At 35.7% G+C, this 21,751-nt stretch overlaps 1 protein-coding gene across 2 annotated transcripts in view; it reads left to right on the top strand.

Moving 5' to 3' along the window:
* Positions 1-2,631: 2,631 nt before the first annotated feature.
* LOC114357825 (T-lymphocyte activation antigen CD86) overlaps positions 2,632-21,751 on the top strand; it is a 170,417-nt gene continuing 151,297 nt past the window's right edge. For both annotated transcript variants that reach the window (XM_028311609.1, XM_028311608.1), the window contains exon 1: positions 2,632-2,709. The gene's annotated coding sequence lies outside the window, so the exon portion shown is untranslated. The remainder of the gene's footprint in view (positions 2,710-21,751) is intronic.

The raw sequence follows: 21,751 nt of genomic DNA, 5'->3' as shown, positions 1-21,751 counted from the left end.
TACCTACTGATAAAAGTAAGAATAAAACACGAACACTGTACAATACTTAATAGGTACTTTAGCCTAACTGGGAAATCCTACACCTAAATATCTGCTTCAAATCGTCGCCAGTACTTGAGTTTCCCACCAGTATAAAATTGTCCTCAGTCCTGTGTCCAATGTTCAATTGTGGTAGCATAGGAAAATTATCTTTGCATACTTTTATTACCACTTACCAGATCAAGATTCAAGCTGCAGGGTTAATCCATGAACTCACCAGTCTTCCTTAGTAGCTCCTCGTCATCAAAGCCTCGTTTATTTATATTCAACTAGTTTGAAATGCCGAGCGAGGCTAACCCATTAAGCCGGTATAACCACACTTAACTATACCAAAGACAGAGCGCGGGCCTGTGGAGAGAAAATACCTCGCCTTTAGACCGGATTTAAGTTCGCCGCCTTTCATATTTCACTGGGTGAGTTATTTGCTCTATTTGAATAAAGTATTTCACTGGATTTTTGTCTTGAAATCTCTAGGGCTGGGAGTCGATGGATGCGCGGATTTATATTCGAGGACCTGACTTTTGTTATGCTAAGAGAGGGAGACGTTTTGCTGCAGTCGGTCATATTCAGTGATGAGATTTTTATTACGCTTACATTTGAGATTTTATCTACATTTTCACGAGATTTACTTTTTGTTTTAATAAATTATTATGATTTCTCTGCGGTGATGTAGTGATTATAATGTTTATCTCCTAATTGGGAGGTGCAGGGTTAATTTAATGTTTGAACACACAAATAGAAAAAAACGCGGTCTTATAGTTTCAAATTAGGACTTTGCAAACTTGAATTAGTACATAAAGACACTTTCAGCTATCAGTCTGATTCAATCTGACGCTTATAAGTTGACTATACAGCTTTAATATTTCATTTCTTATTGAAATAACTCTTGACTGATCTAATTCCATAAACATACTCCTATCTTACGCCCCACCAAACCACGAGTGCCTTGTCTTCACCAATTAGCACCAAATCGCTTCAACAAGCACGCGTCCCTGGCCGCGGCGATAAAAATAAAGGTATATCTATCAAGCCACCACGTGCCCACCATACATCAGGACTTTGCCCGCTCCGGACTCCGCAGATTAATTACCGACGCGTAAAATGTAAAAAGACTTTAATTTATGCCTCCGAGCAGGATTAAATTACCTCCCAAATCGAGCAAAAAATATAATCGCCGGACTTTAAAATTTAATTTCATTATAGCACACATAGTGTATTCGTTGAAGCAATTTTTCATAGTAATTTACTTAAAGCGACAGCTTCTCGATAAAAATTACTGTGTAATATTTTTACGTAACATACTTTGCGATAGTTTTAGTTGTGAACCAAAGGTTTCGTCTGAAAAAAATGTGGCATTTTTTATACCACCAGGTTTGTAAATAAGCTACTTTAAGATTTAGGGTGGATTGGACCAAACAAGAGTAAATATTTATCTCAGAATAAATCGTCCATTTTGACATATTTCCCATACTGAAACTGTCAATGTGCCAGTTATACCAGGAGTTATTCTATGATAAAAGTTTTGTCGAATCGGGCCTTAATAACTTACAAGCATTATGTACGTATGTACATTATACGTTTAAGAAATTTCTGTCAGCCACTTATCAGTTTCTTACATTATTACTAATAATATTGTCTATCAATCGGCCTGTATTATGATGGTCATTCGATTAATTCAACGTAAACAGAGTAGCAACTGACCGTAGAGCCTTAACAAAGTCACTGTCAAGTCGTAGACCGGCAGTCGTTCACAAAAGGCAGCCCGTCACCGGTTTCAAAACTCGACCGCAAACCGAAGCCATGCCGATACCTGAGTCGGCGGCATTAATAGTCTGTCGTGTCGGGATCGGTATAAACCCGCTATTTCGAGATACGACGGGCGCATTGTCTGCAACGCGATTCAACTCGCTAAGGCCCAAAACACACGGTGAAACGCAACTACACCGAAACTGCAACTTCTAGTTACTTTTGAGTCGCATCTAAGTTTCTGCCATAGCGGCCGTTGAGAGACCACACATGAAGCGACCAGTTTGACCAGTTCAAATCGGTTTCAAACTGCAACTCAAAAATAACTAGAAGTTGCAGTTTCGGTGCAGTTGCGTTTCACCGTGTGTTCTGGGCCTAAAGGTGTTGGAAAACTGCTTACGTTGATGCACGGGACGAAATAATGAAATTATGTCATTTACCTTTTTATTATGTGTGTTATTTTTAATTGTAATTTAGATTTTTCTTTTTTATGCCAGACCACGCTGACGCCTTAGGCTGAGTTGCACCACCTAACTTTGACGGTAACTATAACGATAACCGGTGCTTTTTGTATGGAGTTTGACAGATTTGTGACGTTTGTCAAAGTTAAAGTAAGATGGTGCAACTCAGCCTCAGTCGGCTGATAGCTGGGTCCGACTGTTAATCAATATAAACGTATGGAAGTGCGCACATTACACCGATTTGATATCGACCAATTTCAAACTTCATAATAATTGGAAGCCGATCAAATTATCAGCCGATTAAAATTTTATAGCCTGCGAGGTATCATAAAAATATAAACCCACACAAATCTGCTTATCAAAAAATCATTTGCTCTTTGCAGAACACGAAACCGCAACCGCATTGTAGTCCACGTGAACCACCAGACATGGGAAGGCGACTGTCACGTGTATAGACCATAATGTAAGTAAATTTTCCAAAATATTTCCTAAGGAAGCTATTCCATATCACAAGCACTCATAAATTTCAACACGTCACGTATAAAAATTCAAACTCCATAAACACATACATACGACCATAAACTCTCCGTAGCACTCCCAGGGCGGCTCGTAGCAGCTACGGGCTCGTATCTCGTAGCGCCGTAGCGCCGTAGCGTCGTAGTACACGTACAGTACACCATCAGCCGCGAAGGATTTTAACAAACCATTTCTGTATTCAAGCGTGTTCTACATTGTGCTGCGGAACGTGTTTATGACTTGAAAGTATCAAGTTTCAAAGGTGTTAAGGAAAAAAGCAGTGGGTTTTTGTGCCACTATTTGAATTATTGTTATTAAATAAGTTAGCATTAGCTCTAGTGTGAGTAGACCATTCTGAACAGTTTTAATTTCATTATTTTGTTATAGGGTGATTAAATTATATTCGTACCACCTTGTTAACACCAACAAAGTTTACTACTTTAATGAGTATAAATAAATTTTATTAACGTTTTAAAAATCAGAACCCGCCTCGCTTACACCGAAAAACTTCACAGTGATTAAACCTTTTATATCCAAACCGATGAAAATATTTTCAATATTCCTCGCTTAAAAACCGTATACCCAGCCGTGGTTATCGTATGGATTCGAAGTACGTTCTTTGTTTGTCCGTTGAAATTATTTAACACGCAGTCCATTGCGGGCAAACAAGCCGGGCTCGGCAAATAGCTATTTACAGTATAATAGGCCGAGTGTAAATAAACGGATCGGAATCGGAATTCAGCAATTAAGGCTCCAATTCTACAAACTATTCAATATATTCGGCTTCGTCTAAAATCAAAATAATTTTATCGTGTGGTTTTATGTAAGTAGTGCCATGCTGTCTTTAAATTTCAAGTTACTTAGATAATTATTTTACACTAGTATCAAACGATGAAACTGGTATTTGAACCCGGAAAACTGATTCCCTATGCTGTTGTTTATTGATTGCAAGTTCCATTTAGCCAGCATACGCTGGAAAATTAAATAATACCTACTCGGTTAAATATTACGTTGCTTTCATAGTTTTCAGTTCATGAAAACGTGACGTTGGTAGTATTATCGCTTAATAAACTCACATACTAAAAATAAAAGCTTACGCTGTATATTTCTACGGAATTCATGCAATTTAATGCGCACAGCTTATAACGAAGGAATTCTAAAAATGTCCGCACATGTTTTGAAACTAAATGGATCGCGCCGCCCGCATAGTTGCGATTGGTTATTTGAATTCCCAAGCAAGAGCCTGCAAGTATTCATGTTTGAAAATTCAATACCTGTTTAAATTAGAACGCAACAATTTTAATTTCTGTGTGGAAATAGCTTGCGGGTTTGATTTAATTTATCAAGTGACTTTTATAAAGGTAGGGTTAATAACTAACGTCAGGAAACTAAGACTAAGTTGCATCACTTAACTTCAACCATAACTTTAATGTTTTGGTATGGAGTCTGATTGACTTTTGATGTTTGTTTTACATATTAATGTAAGATATTGCAACTCAGCCTTAGTTGCGGAAAACGTTAAGAAAAGCGGTTTGATTTGCGTGAAAAAGCGTAGTACTAATAGTCATCATCATGAACAGCATCATCAACTTCTTGTAGTCTACTGGGACACACCAAATATGTATGAGCTTTCCCCATAAAATATCACTGTCTATGACAGGATGTCCACACATCACTATCGGTCGATCTCATTCGGTCCGCACGTGCGTTCACTCTTCCATTCACTGTATCCCCCTCTCGCCTATCAGCCACCGAACCGGCTTGACGTGCCGGCCGGCACGTTAACTCACTCCAATTCTTCCAATTATTGTCTAAAATACAATAAATTCAAAAACTCAAGAATGTATTTCATTAATTAGTTCTGTGAACAATCACATCGAACGGCTATGAGCCCTTTTACATCAATCAAATCACCTAACCAGGTCATCATAGGCTCAATGCGTTGCCCTTCCTTACACAGACTTACAATTTGGAAGGGCACTAGATGTAAAGTACCTTTCATTAGGTATGCATTTATGAACATCACTATAATCAAATGTGGTTATGTAGATTTGTACACTCAAAACAGAAATTACAGCACATAAATATGCATAAGAAAACTTAGATTCGTAGTTTATATGCCACAGAGTAAACATCTTAAAACAAACACGGCCCGTTATGGCACAAATGGTAAGTCCAAAATAAACAACACTCGCACGTACGCAAACACAAGTGTGGGAGGACATGCGCTTAGCGAGCAGGGCTGTCGATCTCTCAACTTTTTTAATATTTTTATTTAAGGCACAGGAGGCATATAAAACCGTTTCCATTAGCAGACTTCTGCAACTTCCTGCCCCGTACAACCAAACTGTGGAATGGACTGTCGTCTGCGGTGTTTCCGGACGGATACGACCTGCAAGCTTTCAAGAGGAGAGCGTATCTTTACCTTAAAGGCCGGCAACGCACCTGTAACGCCCCTGGGTCTGCGGGTGTCTATGGGCGACGGTAATCACTTACCATCAGGTGATACGTCTGCTCGTTTGCCTCCTATCACATAAAAAAAAAAAAAAAGACTAAAAATAGAATCAAATGGTAGGGAAAAATTACAAAAAAATCAATGGCATAAAAAAGATAATAATGTTCCACGTTGAACCTAAATAATGCTTTTGTTAAAAATTAAAGTCAATAAATTGTCAAAACGCCTTTTCTCGTGTATTCGTTATTCGCGACGCTAGTTACCAAAATTGCTAAAAAATATTCCTACGTCTAAACGCGTTTAGAGTTTGTTTTCCGGTTGTTCGAGACGTTAATTCATTTTGGATTCGATGCCCACATGGGGCACAATTAGTGCACTATACTGTGACAGTTTTGTTGTAACAAATGTTGCAGCCCTAGTAATACACAGCTAAATCACCTCAGCGCGTGTCGCGACTCACATTTTTTCACGGCGTAATCGCAGCGCGAATAATTGAAAGCGCTTACGTTAAAAAATAACGCAGTTAAAACAGATTTATAACGTGTGTGACAAACGTTTGTGCGTACTTTTTAATACATTAACCTGTCAACAAGAGGCAATGATAAAAACCTTCAGTCGTCTTTCCTTATAAATTAGAGTTATATTTTTGAATGCTGACTTTTCTAGCAATACAACACATCCTGTACAGCAACAGTCAAAAGTGGTTTTGACCGATTATGAGTTTTTGACTCTAACACATACAATGTTAAAAATTTATGATACATTTACAAGGCATATCCTCATTTGCCGTCATCTTAAGTGCCATTTTAGTGTGCACAGCTCCCCGAGCTAATAATGTAATCCAATTAAATTAAATGAGTGGAATGAAAATTAAAATTGCCAAGCCAAAATGAAGTGGTTCATTTGAAATTTAAGTGTCTACTTTATATTTCGGTGCCGTTTTAGTTGTAACAAGAAAGTGAAACTTGTAATATTTTAACAAAAGTTTGTGACAAAATTTATAAAATAATACCGAATATACATACCATGAAAGAGTTTGTTTATTCAAGTTCATTGTTCATTGTTGAAACAATCTGTATTTGAATAAATTACTTTTAAATATCTTGATTCAATTAAATTTCAACTTCCAAAACTACACGAATAATATTAAGCAATGAATGATATGACACGCACTTATTCTGCCGTAATTCCTTTGAACGATAATGCTTTATGAACATTCTTCATAAAACCCGGTAAATTGGAGGAACTACGACTGAGCCATAAAACGAAGAAAATAATGTAATAAGACTTTAAAAGCTATTTGAATACGAAATGCTTGAAATGAAATATTTTCAGCGCCCGTTTTCAATTCAATTTTATAGTAGATGATGATGCAACGTTTTCTGATATAAATTCAATTTTGTATGGTCATTTCCTTTGGCACATTCCATTTTCTGTTCCATTTCTCGCGAAACATGATTCGTTGTATTATGACACGGGTAGTGAAATCTAATTAATTTATTAGCAAGATTTTTAAACACTTAATATTATTTAGTATCTGTGACCGCTTTAAATGAAAGATGACTAAGTACTAATTATAATTAAATTGAGAACTTTCGCCTCAACGTTTGGGACGGCGTGTGGTTAATTACTGGAAGCCAAAAGGGTCTAAAAAGCTTATCCAGACTTTGATTTGCGGGAAAACGCTTTTCCTGAAATCTGCTGGGACTCACTTTCAGCCAACACCCATAAAATTGACACTCAATTTGGAGATGTTAAGAATTACGAGTACTTCCTTCTCAAGCATTTATTTATTTTTCTTATAGGGTGTGAATATTGTATAACCGCATCCGCTAGCGGCCGCCCGCGACTTCGTACGCGTGGATCCCGTTTTACCCCCTTCATCCATCTTACGCGGTTCAGATTTTTTCATACAAATGTTTTTTCCCGCTAACTCCCGTTCCCGTGGCAATTTTGCAATATCCTGTTGAAAGCAAGCTTTAAGTTTACTAAGGTACATGCATGCCAAATTTTAAGCGTCTAACTTAAGCGGTTTAGATTTTTCATACAAAAGGATTTTCCCGCTACTTCCCGTTCCCGTGGGAATTGCTAAGTATACTATAACCTGCCCAGGAGCATGAAGAATAATTGTACCAAGTTTCGTTAAAATCCGTCGAGTAGTTTTTGTTTCTATAAGGAACATACAGACAGACAGACAGACAAAAATTTTACTGATTGCATTTTTGGCATCAGTATCGATCACTAATCACCCCCTGATAGTTATTTTGAAAATATATTTCATGTACAGAATTGACCTCTCTACAGATTTATTATAAGTATTAGATACTTAATAGCCATTAGGCGTAGAAAATATGATGTTTGTCAAAAGTGTCGAGTGGACAAATATTATCGTGTGAAGTTATAAGTCCCAAATAAATACTCGTGTAAAGGTTTATTCAGTTTGAACACCAGTTCATTGGCTTCTGCCTTTCATCCTACAAAATCAGTTTACTCGACAAATGCGCTCTACTTAATTGAATAAGAAAATGTAATAATACAAATAGATTCAAAATCTTTGAACAATTATTCATGAATCTAATTAACGGGTTTGAGGAACGAAGTTTGGTTACAGTGTACGGTAGAATAGTAGCCTCATAGAAGTAATAACAATATTTACATTACACATTACATTACACAGTTCATACGCAACTACATATTTCAAACAGAAAAAATAAACCTACCCACAAAGCATGAATTTAATAAATAATTTTGATACATTCTACATTATGGAAATGATAAAAAATAGCCTTTAGGGCTATATTTCACCGGGACACCATGGCGGCGCAACCAGTCGCCCGCTACCAACAAAACGTATACAGCTCTATAGAGAGTTACTCACCTGGTGTCCGTTTGGTTGCGCAAAGCTGCATACATTTTGTTGGTAGCGGCGACTGGTTGCGCCGCCATGGTGTCCCGGTGAAATATAGCCCTAAGCCTTTCCAGAATAGACTATTCAACACAATACTGGCTACACAGGAGTTGCAGCAGTGGGAACGAGAGTGCATCCCCGTTTTATCCATTACAATTTAACAGTACATTTTTCAAATCGAATGTAGATAGTACCTACGTGAGATTAAAGTTCAACCAAACAGACAAACTCATCAGCTCTATTACTTTTGAACCTATGAAGGCTGCTACTACTATCTGCACTGTGGCGAAGGCTGCTGTCTAGGCGTAATTTGTAAGCACCAGCTTCTGAACATTAGTTTTTTGGAGTCGTGACGGGAACAATTAGATTTTAGCGAAATGATAAATTAATGTCAAATCNGTGGTGACTGAGTTTGTTGCGGCGCTTCTTCTCAGCACTTGCCAAATGTTGGTCTCGAAGCGCTGGTAGGGTAAAAAGATTATGAGACATGTAGAGGCTCCTTAAGAGCAAAATGACGATTTGTAAGAACTATTTATTAGTCCAAACAAATAAAGAAATTTTGACTTTGACTTTGACTTTGACTTTGAATATACATGAAAGAGTTTGTTTATTCAAGTTCATTGTTCATTGTTGAAACAATCTTTATTTAAATAAATTATACATAATTATATTAGACAATATTCAATTAAGGATGATGGGCACTTTTCTATGGAATCTGGGCGTTAAACCAACAGAAATGTAACTACTATTATTTGTTAGGACTTAATATCAGAAATATATTTTCATATAAATAACTACCAAAAACTCCCGGGTTTGCTTGGAAATTGACATAATGTGTAATAGAAATAGGTGCTTTATTGCGCAAACAAAAAATATTATTAATTAATATACTTATCTACTTACATTTCAAATACATTAAGTTATTTATCCATTATTATATCCAATAGTTCAGGAGTGGGGGCAGTGGGGCCAACAAATGGTATATTTAAACCATGTTCTACATTATAAGCGTACGACCATACCTAGGTACCATTTAGAGAAATGACATGAACACAGTCATGTTTCAATGGGATTTCTACCAGTTAAGCTGTAGTGTTGTCGCATAATCGATCACGGATCGATTATTAATCGATATTGCCAAATAAAGGATGATGGGCACTTTTCTATGGAATCTGGGCGTTAAACCAACAGAAATGTAACTACTATTATTTGTTAGGACTTAATATCAGAAATATATTTTCATATAAATAACTACCAAAAACTCCCGGGTTTGCTTGGAAATTGACATAATGTGTAATAGAAATAGGTGCTTTATTGCGCAAACAAAAAATATTATTAATTAATATACTTATCTACTTACATTTCAAATACATTAAGTTATTTATCCATTATTATATCCAATAGTTCAGGAGTGGGGGCAGTGGGGCCAACAAATGGTATATTTAAACCATGTTCTACATTATAAGCGTACGACCATACCTAGGTACCATTTAGAGAAATGACATGAACACAGTCATGTTTCAATGGGATTTCTACCAGTTAAGCTGTAGTGTTGTCGCATAATCGATCACGGATCGATTATTAATCGATATTGCCAAATAGCGATTTATCGATTAACAATTCGATTAATCAATTTTATTGATTACCATCATTACTATCATTTGATTGTTAATTCAATTCCTTATTTCAGCAATATAATCGATTATTGCAATCGAAAAATCGATTATGATTTATTCGGTATACTAAATATAGAATCGATAGTGAGATATGATACAATACTCTCAATATGATCGATAAAAGCAATCTAATGGACCTAATACTATTTTTATTACCCTAATGTGATGTGAAATACTATGGAAACTTTGCATATTCAACGACCTCTATCTCCGTATCCCCGCGTATTTCAGGATTGTTGTCATACTATGAAATGAAGTACTAGTGTTAAGCTTTAATTTAGTATACTTTTTGTTTCTGTTGGTTTAACGCCCAATATGCCCAAACTTCAAAAACTACACGAATAATATTACGCAATGAATGATATGACACGCACTCATTCTGCCGTATTTCCCTTGAACGATAATGTTTTATGAAAATTCATCATAAAACCCGGTAAATTGGAGGAACTACGACTGAGCCATAAAACGAAGAAAATAATGTAATAAGACTTTAAAAGCTATTTGAATACGAAATGCTTGAAATGAAATATTTTCAGCGCCCGTTTTCAATTCAATTTTATAGTAGATGATGATGCAACGTTTTCTGATATAAATTCAATTTTGTATGGTCATTTCCTTTGGCACATTCCATTTTCTGTTCCATTTCTCGCGAAACATGATTCGTTGTATTATGACACGGGTAGTGAAATCTAATTAATTTATTAGCAATATTTTTAAACACTTAATATTATTTAGTGTCGCTGACCGCTTTAAATGAAAGATGACTAAGTATTAATTATAATTAAATTGAGAACTTTCGCCTCAACGTTTGGGACGGCGTGTGGTTAATTACTGGAAGCCAAAAGGGTCTAAAAAGCTTGTCCAGACTTTGATTTGCGGGAAAACGCTTTTCCTGGAATCTGCTGGGACTCACTTTCAGCCAACACCCATAAAATTGACACTCAATTTGGAGATGTTTAAAGTCAAAGTCAAAGTCAACATTTCTTTATTTGTTTAGACTAATAAATAGTTCTTACAAATCGTCATTTTGCTCTTAAGATTCTACATGTCTCATAAGATTTACAAGTACTTCCTTCTCAAGCATTTATTTCTTGTAGGGTGTGAATATTGTAAAACCGCATATGGCTCGTTTGTTTGAGCTTTCCCTTTTATTCCAAACAGATTAATTCATTCCGATAACCTTACCTAACTGAGAACAGTCATAAAATAATAATTATACATAAGGAATTACGAGAAGATTTAATTCCTCTACCACATTATCGTTTGCTTTGATTGTTAAATGAGTAACTTTATATTCGCTACTTGCGATCAAATTCAAAATTAAATTCTCCATTGCTTGTAAAAATATAAAAAAATACTTCGATTTTATTCGTGTAGTAGTTCAACATATGCAAAGAAAATATAGTGTAGCCAACACTATATTTTACTAAACACAGTAATATTACATAATACTTAATAGCCATTAGGCCTAGAAAATATGATGTTTGTCAAAAGTGTCGAGTGGACAAATATTATCGTGTGAAGTTATAAGTCCCAAATAAATACTCGTGTAAAGGTTTATTCAGTTTAAACACCAGTTCATTGGCTTCTGTTTTTCATCCTAAAATCAGTTTACTCGACAAATGCGCTCTACTTAATTGAATAAGAAAATGTAATAATACAAATAGATTCAAAATCTTTGAACAATTATTCATGAATCTAATTAGCGGGTTTGAGGAACGAAGTTTGGTTACAGTGTACGGTAGAATAGTAGCCTCATAGAAGTAATAACAATATTTACATTACACATTACATTACACAGTTCATACGCAACTACATATTTCAAACAGAATAAATAAACCTACCCACAAAGCATGAATTTAATAAATAATTTTGATACATTCTACATTATGGAAATGATAAAAAATAGCCTTTAGGGCTATATTTCACCGGGACACCATGGCGGCGCAACCAGTCGCCCGCTACCAACAAAACGTATACAGCTCTATAGAGAGTTACTCACCTGGTGTCCGTTTGGTTGCGCAAAGCTGCATACATTTTGTTGGTAGCGGCGACTGGTTGCGCTGCCATGGTGTCCCGGTGAAATATAGCCCTAAGCCTTTCCAGAATAGACTATTCAACACAATACTGGCTACACAGGAGTTGTAGCAGTGGGAACGAGAGTGCATCCCCTTTTATCCATTACAATTTAACAGTACCTACATTTTTCAAATCGAAGGTATTAACCTACGTGAGATTAACGTTCAACCAAACAGACAAACTCATCAGCTCTATTACTTTTGAACCTATGAAGGCTACTACTATTATCTGCACTGTGGCGAAGGCTGCTGTCTAGGCGTAATTTGTAAGCACCAGCTTCTGAGCGTTAGTTTTTTGGAGTCGTGACGGGAATAATTAGATTTTAGCGAAATGATAAATTAATGTCAAATGTAAATAGTTAGTATCTTGACAATTTATCATTATAATTAAAAATCCGTTAAAATGTACTATCATGTCATTTTTAATATTATGGGTAGTTTAGAAAACTTCATGAAAAAAGAAATAGGATAGTACCTAACTGACTCTAATGATGCCAGTTAGGTCATGTAAATGGATTTCTAATTTGCGTCTACATTGATACAGACGTACTAACTTATTATTACAATACTATCTTGTTATTGTGTATGTGATAGATATTCTGTTTTATTTCTGCCGAGAGATAAATTTAAATACTTAGTATAAGATAAGCAAGTTTCAAATATTGGGTTAAACATTTTAAACTACAGTCATATTTTGTGCTGTCCCAAAAAGAGTATTTATAATTTTCAGGAATTTAACTTTCCCCCAAAAATACTTATATGTATAGCCAGTTTATTATATTCCTGTAGCATTAAAATAGAAAAGAATTCTTCCTACACGTGCCGCCCTTAATCGTCAAAGCGGACAGACGGGGGCTTACACTCCAAAATACTATTTTACCCTTGGCAACCACTCAAATCCGTATTTAATTTTGCGAAATAACTTATATTAACTATATTAAGGATTTGCGGGAACAGATAACCTTTTTCGTTAAATAAATGAATCGGGGTTTTCGTATAAAATGTAGTTGCGTAATTTAATAATCCGTATATTTTATGATAAAAGATGATACTTATGTGTTAGCGTAAAATAGACTCGCCCGTATTCACAAACACTACTACTACAAACACAGTCGATAGTCCTTACTATGAGGTTACTATTCTGCTCCTACACTGTAACCAAACTTCGTTCCTCAAACCCGTTAATTAGATTCATGAATAATTGTTCAAAGATTTTGAATCTATTTACCGGGACGCACAGGGTGATACACGAACCAATCACAGAGCCCTACTCAACGCTGTGCGTTTGATTTGCTGCGTCACTTAAGCAAGCATTTATCTTTTTTTGGAAAAATCTGCTGAAACGGAAAATTAACTCTCACAGTGACAGGTAGGTAGTTATAATTAAGATCAATTACTTATGACAATGTTAATTGGCGGTCAAGCTGTAGATCCTGGCCACACAGGAGTTGCAGCGGTGGGAAATATACGTGGGATTAGTCCAGTTATGACAGAATTGCAAATAGTGAGTCAACACAAGAGTGTAAAATTAACAAATAAAAACAACACACTCTATAAGAAAACAGTCAGTTAATTCTATTCGCTTCAATAAATCGAGTAATAGATTAAAACACTCGCTATATCGAGTTACCTGCGTCGAGTACGGTCTGCGTCCTCTTGTTTGTTTTGCGGACAGGGGGCGAAGGCTCGCGACCCGAACTTCGGGCTTAAGTGAATTACCTTCAGGCATCACGCTCACGAAGAAATGTGTAAGTGAAATTAGTATTGAAGCGAAGAGGAATGTTGGCTTTGGTAATCACTAAAACAAAGTAATAATAGACACCCACGCAACGACCAAAGTAATGATTTTGGTTGGATGTCTATTTTGGGCTTTTGTTTTATTTATTTCCCGGAAACTGTTTTGGAACTAAACACACGTGCTGTAGTGGTACTGATCGTAAAGGTAGCACTTTTGTTACTTAAAAAGCATTTTATGATAAGGAAAAATATACTAAATTACCATTGTGTTTCGATAAATGAACTACCAGCGGCTAAAAATTTAACTAGGCCAAAAATAATGAAATTAATGTACTCCGCGAAAAAATATTGTTGCTGCAGGCTATCAACAATATCGCTTACCAAATTATCTTATTAATTTAATAAGGGGCGGATGTTTTTAAAATACTTCTGATTTTTAAACGTGATTAAAATTCGAGATCGCCCCGAAACTCGAAGGTTTAATACAATTTTCTGACTTAATTATTCCAGAGGAAAAATATAGGGACCTTATCTAGAGATACTTCGAAAATTTTAATACGATTTTGTGAAGCTTTCTGCTGTAGTAATTAAATCTTATCTCCAGTGTGCTGGGAAGGCAATATCAATTAATGGGTCCCTGGTATTCACAGACTTCACAGTCTTAAAATTAAGACAAAACACAGATCTACCTATTTAGTCTATTATCAAAAAGATTTCTTCATGCTATCAGAGATTCAACAGTGTTTTATAAGCTACTTGCTGTCGGTAGAAAATTACTACTTTATTAATTAAACACTAGTGACCCGCCCCAGCTTTGCACAAGTACAATGTACACTTATAAACTTTCTTCTTAAATCACTCTACTAAAAAACTCATCAAAAACCGTTGCGTAGTTTTAAAGAACTTTGTTTGTGATAAGTACTGATTTCAAATTTTCAATAGCTAAAAGGTTTACATTCCCAGAAAATGCGTTACAGCACGCTTTTGCTATTTCAAAACCTTTTCATTCAATCATTGAAAAACACTAGTTTTTACGAAACGTATATTTGTAGCTACGAACTAAAGAAGTCGCCGTGTCTCCCTCCACCTGTCTACGAGTGGCTACGGTGCTACGAAACAGCTACGAGTTTCTCCCATTTCGTAGCAAGAGAAACGTAGCATACGTACCATTCACTTAGTGAGTTCGGATTTACTACGAATTTCATTTTAAGCTTCGATAAGTTGGACGTTCCATTTGGAACTTAGGTACATTTAATTTAAGTTGATTTATAAATTCATTCAACGTTCAATTAGAACGGTTATAGAAGATATTAAATAGCTGCAAGAAAAGAAGCAGATTTTAATTAATGTCTAACTTTTAATAACGAATGAAAGAAACCCACGCTAAGTCATATCACTGGATATTTAATAATTCAAAGCTCAAACAAAATAATATAGTAGATAAGATTCAGTAATAATTTAGCTTATTAAAGTTATTTGGTGTTTAACACTACAGTACACGCGCCCCCTTTTTTACACCAATACACGCGCGGCCTACTCTGGTAAGCCAATTTAAAATCACTGTTAATCAGTTTGTAAGCAATTTATGAATACAATTACTATGTAAATGATAAAAGTGTTTATTATGGTTCTTTTATGATCAAAGTTTATTTATAAAACTATTTAGGATCAAACATTATACACGGATTTAAAAGTTGTAAATTTTTTGGACCAAAATTGCACTCTGAGATCCATGTTAGCAAAAAATAATTGAATGAAAAAATATGGTTTGTTTTTTATCTTTCATAGTATTCAAGACTTTCTAATACCTAGTACATGGGGTACATCCGTTTTTTGCAAGTTTTCCATAATTTTTTTGTCGAGTGATTTCGGGCTTTTGAGTAGACTCGCAGTTTTGACGGCCAATTTTAGAAAAGTGCGAAGACACTGGCGACCCAACTTTCACTGGCTTATTGACAAATTTAGTAAACGAGGCTTTCCTGGAATGCCAGCTCTCTGGCGCAAGTTTAAAAAAAGTTATAGCGTAAAATGCTACCCTGGTCTCCCATAGTAGGCCACGCGTGTACTCTAGTGTTAATTCTCTCTAACCTCCTGAGACCCCCGGTGTCACTCGTGACACTTGAGTATATATTTTTTTTTACAGCGCCATTTATTGGTATTTATGAAAATTAATAAAAGTGTGTGACACGTTGGAATATATCACATATCCAAAAAATTGCTATGCCTCGTACGAAAGGGTTTTTGATTTTGTAAACATTAATTGAAATTTTGAATTCGCGTGACCTCCGACATGACAGATTCCAAAAAAAGAAAACATTATTTAAAACAAGTTTTTTGGTATTGTTTTGTGTTTTCTGTATGCTACGGTAATATATCTCTCAGATTGTGCGATAAAACTATTAAAATGTTTCTATTGTAATAAGTATTTTCGTCAATAAATTCGAGTGTCACTGGTGACACTTTGGGCACTCGTAACTTGAAATATGGTCCTTTTAGGATTGTCTGATGGTAACGTCAAGTCAATGTTATGCAACTTTGATGAGACAGATGATGAAAAAATTGATGGTCCATCCTCAGATCAGACCCTGGATATCATCCAAGACCAGAGTACATGTCAATACCAACCAAATGAGTCAAAACTCGACAGAGTTACATCATTTAGTCACAGAGTTTCTATGGCTACCTTCCGTCTCCATCATCAGATCAGCTCCATGACCTCATTATATTGAAGTATCATCTGAGCTACATGTCTATGCAAAATTTCAGCTCAATCGGTTGGCAGGAAGTAGCTCTAATTCAGCTTCCAAGATTTTACTCAAACATACATTCACACATTTATTGCAAGTTAAATTAAATTTTGTAATAACAAGTTCAATAGAAGCTGTTAAAAAGTAAATCTTATATGATTCTAAATAATTTCAGATCAATTTGAAACTAAAAACGCCTATTTTACCATACCTGAAGTAATTAAAACATTAATTAATTCAAGCCCGTTTTAATGTCTTTGAAACCCGTAGTGTCACTGGTGACACCCCCCATTTTGGCGTATGTAGGGGGGCTAGATTTTTTTTCGCATTTTTTGTTAGTTGTACATATGAAACTTAGCCTGCCTTCCAAAATTCAAGACAATCCGACAATTTTAAGGGGTCTGGGTCTCAGGAGGCTAAGCTTGTAATCAGCGATGCAACTAACTGTAAACACACCCTCTTTTGTATTTTCCTCTTTGAATTTCCCACACGAGCTTTTACTTTACAATCCAACATAATCGCAGCCTTAAATTTTAATTTCCCTCTCACACATTACATAAAGCTTGTTGCAATAAAAAAAAAAAACAGCGGTACATTCCATCAGAATAAGTTATTGCTCACGATACATGCAACACGCTACGAATTACCATTCAATTTTACACTTTATAACCAACGGCAGAAACCTCCATTTCGATTACGCGTAATATAATTTGATGTACTGTAAAAGTCTGTATCGGATTTCCGTTCCTTACGATTCTGTTTGTCGAATAAAAAATATTGTTTCTGTCGTTGGGTTTTTACTTCCAGCCGGCTGGATGAATGGTTGCAATTTTGAACTTTATTGCATTGGGTTAGGGTGTTTTTACAACGTCTTGTTTAGAGTTGCGTGCCCGCTGATCGCGAGGCTGATGGTGTGACATTCCCGTTGTTCGGAATGATCGAATATTTAATTCGTTTAGAGCTTAACTTTCAGGGCTTCACGCAACGAACTTGTAGCGGGTTTCTTAATAATTAAACGTGCAAGAAAGTGAAAAAAATATTCATTCAACTAATAAAAAGCAGCCGTACGACTTTAGCAATCAAAACTTACAGTAGTAGAAACTTCTAATGATTCCCATGATCGTTTAATTTTATTTTACGTGTCTTTTCTTACACGTAAGTCGAATAATTTGATATTATTTTCAATTCCTCACATCTGTTGAAGTCAATAAAAGTGACGCTTGTGGGGTAAAACTGTGTGTAATGTAATGTAACTTTATTTATTTTCGTATACGTACGAGTAAAGGTAGGTAGGGACATCCACCCACAAGGTGGACCAACGACCTAATAAAGGTAGGAGGAAGGCGCTGGATGTATGCCGCTACCAACTGTGCGATATGAAAGTCAATGGGGGTGACCTATGTTTAGCAGTGGACGTCCTGTAGCTGAAATGATGATGATGAAGATGATAGGTAGTAGCGAGTGATTTTTCTTAGTAACATTTCTACTGTATCAATACGAAACCCATTACAAGGTGCGTTTTAACATTCGTTAATCCTGTTCGACCCTTTGAAACGGTAGCCTTTGAGACCTACAAGGATTCGAGTGACGGAGGAGCCCTTTGTGAAACTTAGCAAACATTACAAATGGATTTCGACAGGGTGACCGTCACAACTGAGTATAAATCAAATCAGGATATGTCCTGATTTGGACCGTATACGGAAGTAAGACAAGTCCTATCTTATTTAGATAGATATAGGGCAAGTTATAGTTCACAGCAATCCGTGTGAGATATTTTTATATTCTCTACATCTACAATGATTGGTAATAGTAACGAAGGATATTTAGTAAGTTAGGTACAAAAAAAATATATTTCTAGGGCAATTTATCGTTTAATACGAAGTTCTTAAAAATAGATGATTATGAAAATTTAAACGACAGATCGGGAGTCATTGAAAAATACAATGGGAATCTATGTCTTATGCTAACCTTAATATCTTATGCTAATTAATATTAGGGCATGTTAGACAGAAAAATATTCACTTTTATGAGGTTTCATGCCTTTCATCTCCCAATGTCCTGAAAAACCGGTTGACTTGTGTACCCTTCCAATTGAACGTTTTAATTGGGAAAGGGCTTTAGAAACGTTCTCTATTAAAGACTCGAGGGCCACCATAAAGATTTGTGGGCCCATAATAATCCCATGGCCTTACGTGGGGTCGAGCCTGGGCGCACAAAGCGGCGTAAGTAGTTGCGGTCGTGACCTTTGGCGTCATTAGTTGATGGTACGGTATTGGAACGTGTATTGTGGAATTCTTATTTATTTAATAATGGATTTTCCTCTAGCGTCGTGTGTAGGCTTGATATTTCAAAAACTAGCGACTTAAACCGAATCCCGTAAACGGCTTGTTTTGTCTATATTTTTTCTTGAAAATAGACAGAAAATATTATTTGATACAAAAGTACGGACCACTAAAAAAATAAAGTAAAAAACATCGTGCTTTGAATATGACACCCGCGGAATATATCGAGTTCGATACAGATAGACGTGTCTCAACACAGATTTTCAGCGTATCGATTCATTGATATAAGTACCCAAATAAATATGACTTTTGAATAAGATAACATAAAAATATAAGAAAATTGGCTTATACTGATAAAATAATATGAAAAGATAAAACTGGAGGAAAGTACAAAAAACATTATTTATCTCGCGTTTTAGACAAACGTGGTAAAAATAGGAATCGAATCCGGCTTTTTCGCCGTATTTAAGAGACTTGAGAAAAACAAATTACGCGTTTGTCTTCGAGCTACATTGTTTCACTCATCCCTAATGGATCCACGTGCGAGTTGGTTTGTGAGAACGTTCTTAGATACAGCGTCTAATAATTCTGTTACGTTTGGAGTAAACATAATTTAGGTCTTATATGTTTGCTTTTAGGACGCTAAAATGTTTCGTTTTGAGGTCACGATTTTATTTAACTGGCTTAGAAGATTGCTACACGTTGTCTGAACCAATTTACGTGTGATTCTATTGTACCTTTTAACGTATTTTTTTTTATTCTTGTGTATTAAATTCGCTACAGTATGGTTCGTAAATTAATTTTATTATAGAATGTATCATGTAGCAATCATCGTGTTAATACCGCTGAAAAAAAGGAACAAGTCTTTCTTTACACACTCCGTTTATTAAGCGAAAATATTTCTTTTCATTTCCATGGATACAAAGAGCTTGACATTCAAGTGATCATTGAGCAATTTGATTTGATTACGGTTCAAAATAACGATATTCCGACAAAATCGGCGAAGCGTTAGTAATTTTATTTCTTCCAAAGCCGCAGTTGAGACATTTATATCTGACAAAGAAATCGACAAAGGTTTTTGTCTGGGAAAGTTGACAAGCAGGCGGTGGTTGTTTTTTCCATGGTTCTGATGTTTAGAATACAATAATTTTAATAACCAATAGAATGATAAATATTTCTGCTTCGACATTNTTCGACATAGCTTTAGAAAATAAAAATAAAATTGTCGTAAAGTCCGTTTTGTTGAACCATTGTTCAGGGTACATAAGTCTTGTTACAGCTTGCTGTAACTCTCGTGCGTGCGTTGTGGCTAAAATATTGCTCGTATAGCCCTCGCGCTCTTGTTATGCATTTGCAACTTTTCGATTGAAAAGTTGTAGCGCCATTTTTCATTTCAATAATTGCAATCAGATGAAAGATCTCGCGTTCATGCACAGATGACTCCACCATGGCCGTCACATCGTATCGCCAAAATTGCTAATGACGTAACAGTCTTCTGACGGAACCCAAAAACCGTGGCAATTATTGCGTCCCTGAGACAGTGGCACAGTGGTAAGTCACAAAGGCGTCGCTGAGGCGTTGGCAATCAATCCTGCGCGAGGCGTGACAATTTAACGAGTTACTACAAACGCTTGCCGATACTCGGTTGGTTAATTGCAGAAGAGGGCTTTTAATATTGCAGATACGGAGTCTTTAATATTGCCGATACCGACGCGTTCAGGTAAGCGGTAACCGCGGCGGTGGTAATGAGTACCAAAGAGATTTAATTGATAGCATATAAAGCAACAGATAACATCTGAAGCTCTGACGATCTGCGAGACAGGCCAAAGAAACTCTCAACTTACCAAACAACAAAATAGTGCCCCGATAATTGAAACATCTAACACCAAATCAATCTACTTTAGCTTTCCTTGAGCTAGCCTTAGTTGTATCTTAACTCATATCCGAAAAAAAGTGTTATGCGCCCTTTCAACTATCGGGAGCAGAATAGCAAAAGCTTAAAACCAGTGTTTTGATTATGTAGTTGAATGGAAAGTAAAGTTGGCCTATTTTAAGAACATTGGCAATCAGAGTAAGACTGCAATAATTGTTCATAGTGGCTGGCTTTCAATGAAAAAATATAGTTAAGTTATATCACACCGCGTCGTCGCTGAACAAAAGGATTCTCGTGCCTAACTTCAACGCGTTAAATTAGTGCCCATTCATAACGACATAATAGTGAATTTTAATTACAACAGTAACTCAACCCACACTCATGCCGGAACCCCATTCTAAACTTTGTGATAAATAGTGCTGGTGTTTGGAATACAGTCTTTGTTGAATGATAATGTTGTTGCGGCTAGATTTAATTATAATACTTTAATAAAAAATAAATAAGAGCTAGTATATTATGCTTTAGCTATTGAAAGAAAGAAAGAAAGAAAAAATATTTATTTGGTACTAAATGATTGGCATTTTCTATAAATTATTTAGTAGGAGATGACAGTTGAAGCTAGCTTTTTATATGTATAAAGCAATTTGACATTAATAACTTCATTGACTTAATATAAACAAAAGACGTTCTAACTAGGAGTTTGTGTTTTGTTTTTATAAACCGAAGATCCCAACCTCGTGGCCGAGATTATCTCGCGATAATATTTGGGTAACAAAAAACATATTTCAGAAAAATATATTTTTAGGTTCTTTCTATGTCAGTTTTGTTATTTTTATTTCTGCTACTCAATTGTCTGAGTAAAGATATTAAAAATATCTTTGTTCTTGTAACTTAATACATTCTAACATAACAAAATTATGCCGAGGTGCTGTCAAATAACATCTAAGAAACAAATAGTAAGACGACACATGAGCTCTCTGAAATTAAAAATAACACCGTTTTTGTGACAAACCATTTAACTACATTGTACTCATTTGATAAAACCACAAAACAGAGTACGGAATCGTATTACTTTTAATTGAAAAACAAGTCATAGAAGTACTTTGTTGCAAATACTAAGTTGTTGTTACCAATACTAAGTTGTACACACAATGTTGTACCGCACCAAACAGGTGCCAAGTCAAATACGAGTATTTTAATAGATTACGCCCAACCAGTGTGGTTGCAGCCTAA

The sequence above is a fragment of the Ostrinia furnacalis genome, unplaced genomic scaffold (genome assembly GCF_004193835.3).
Source record: "Ostrinia furnacalis isolate ACB-3 unplaced genomic scaffold, ASM419383v2 OfSCF3453, whole genome shotgun sequence".
NCBI classification, from domain to species: domain Eukaryota; kingdom Metazoa; phylum Arthropoda; class Insecta; order Lepidoptera; family Crambidae; genus Ostrinia; species Ostrinia furnacalis.
The sequence above is the reverse complement of the archived record's forward strand: the minus strand, read 5'-3'. Positions and strand labels throughout refer to the sequence as shown.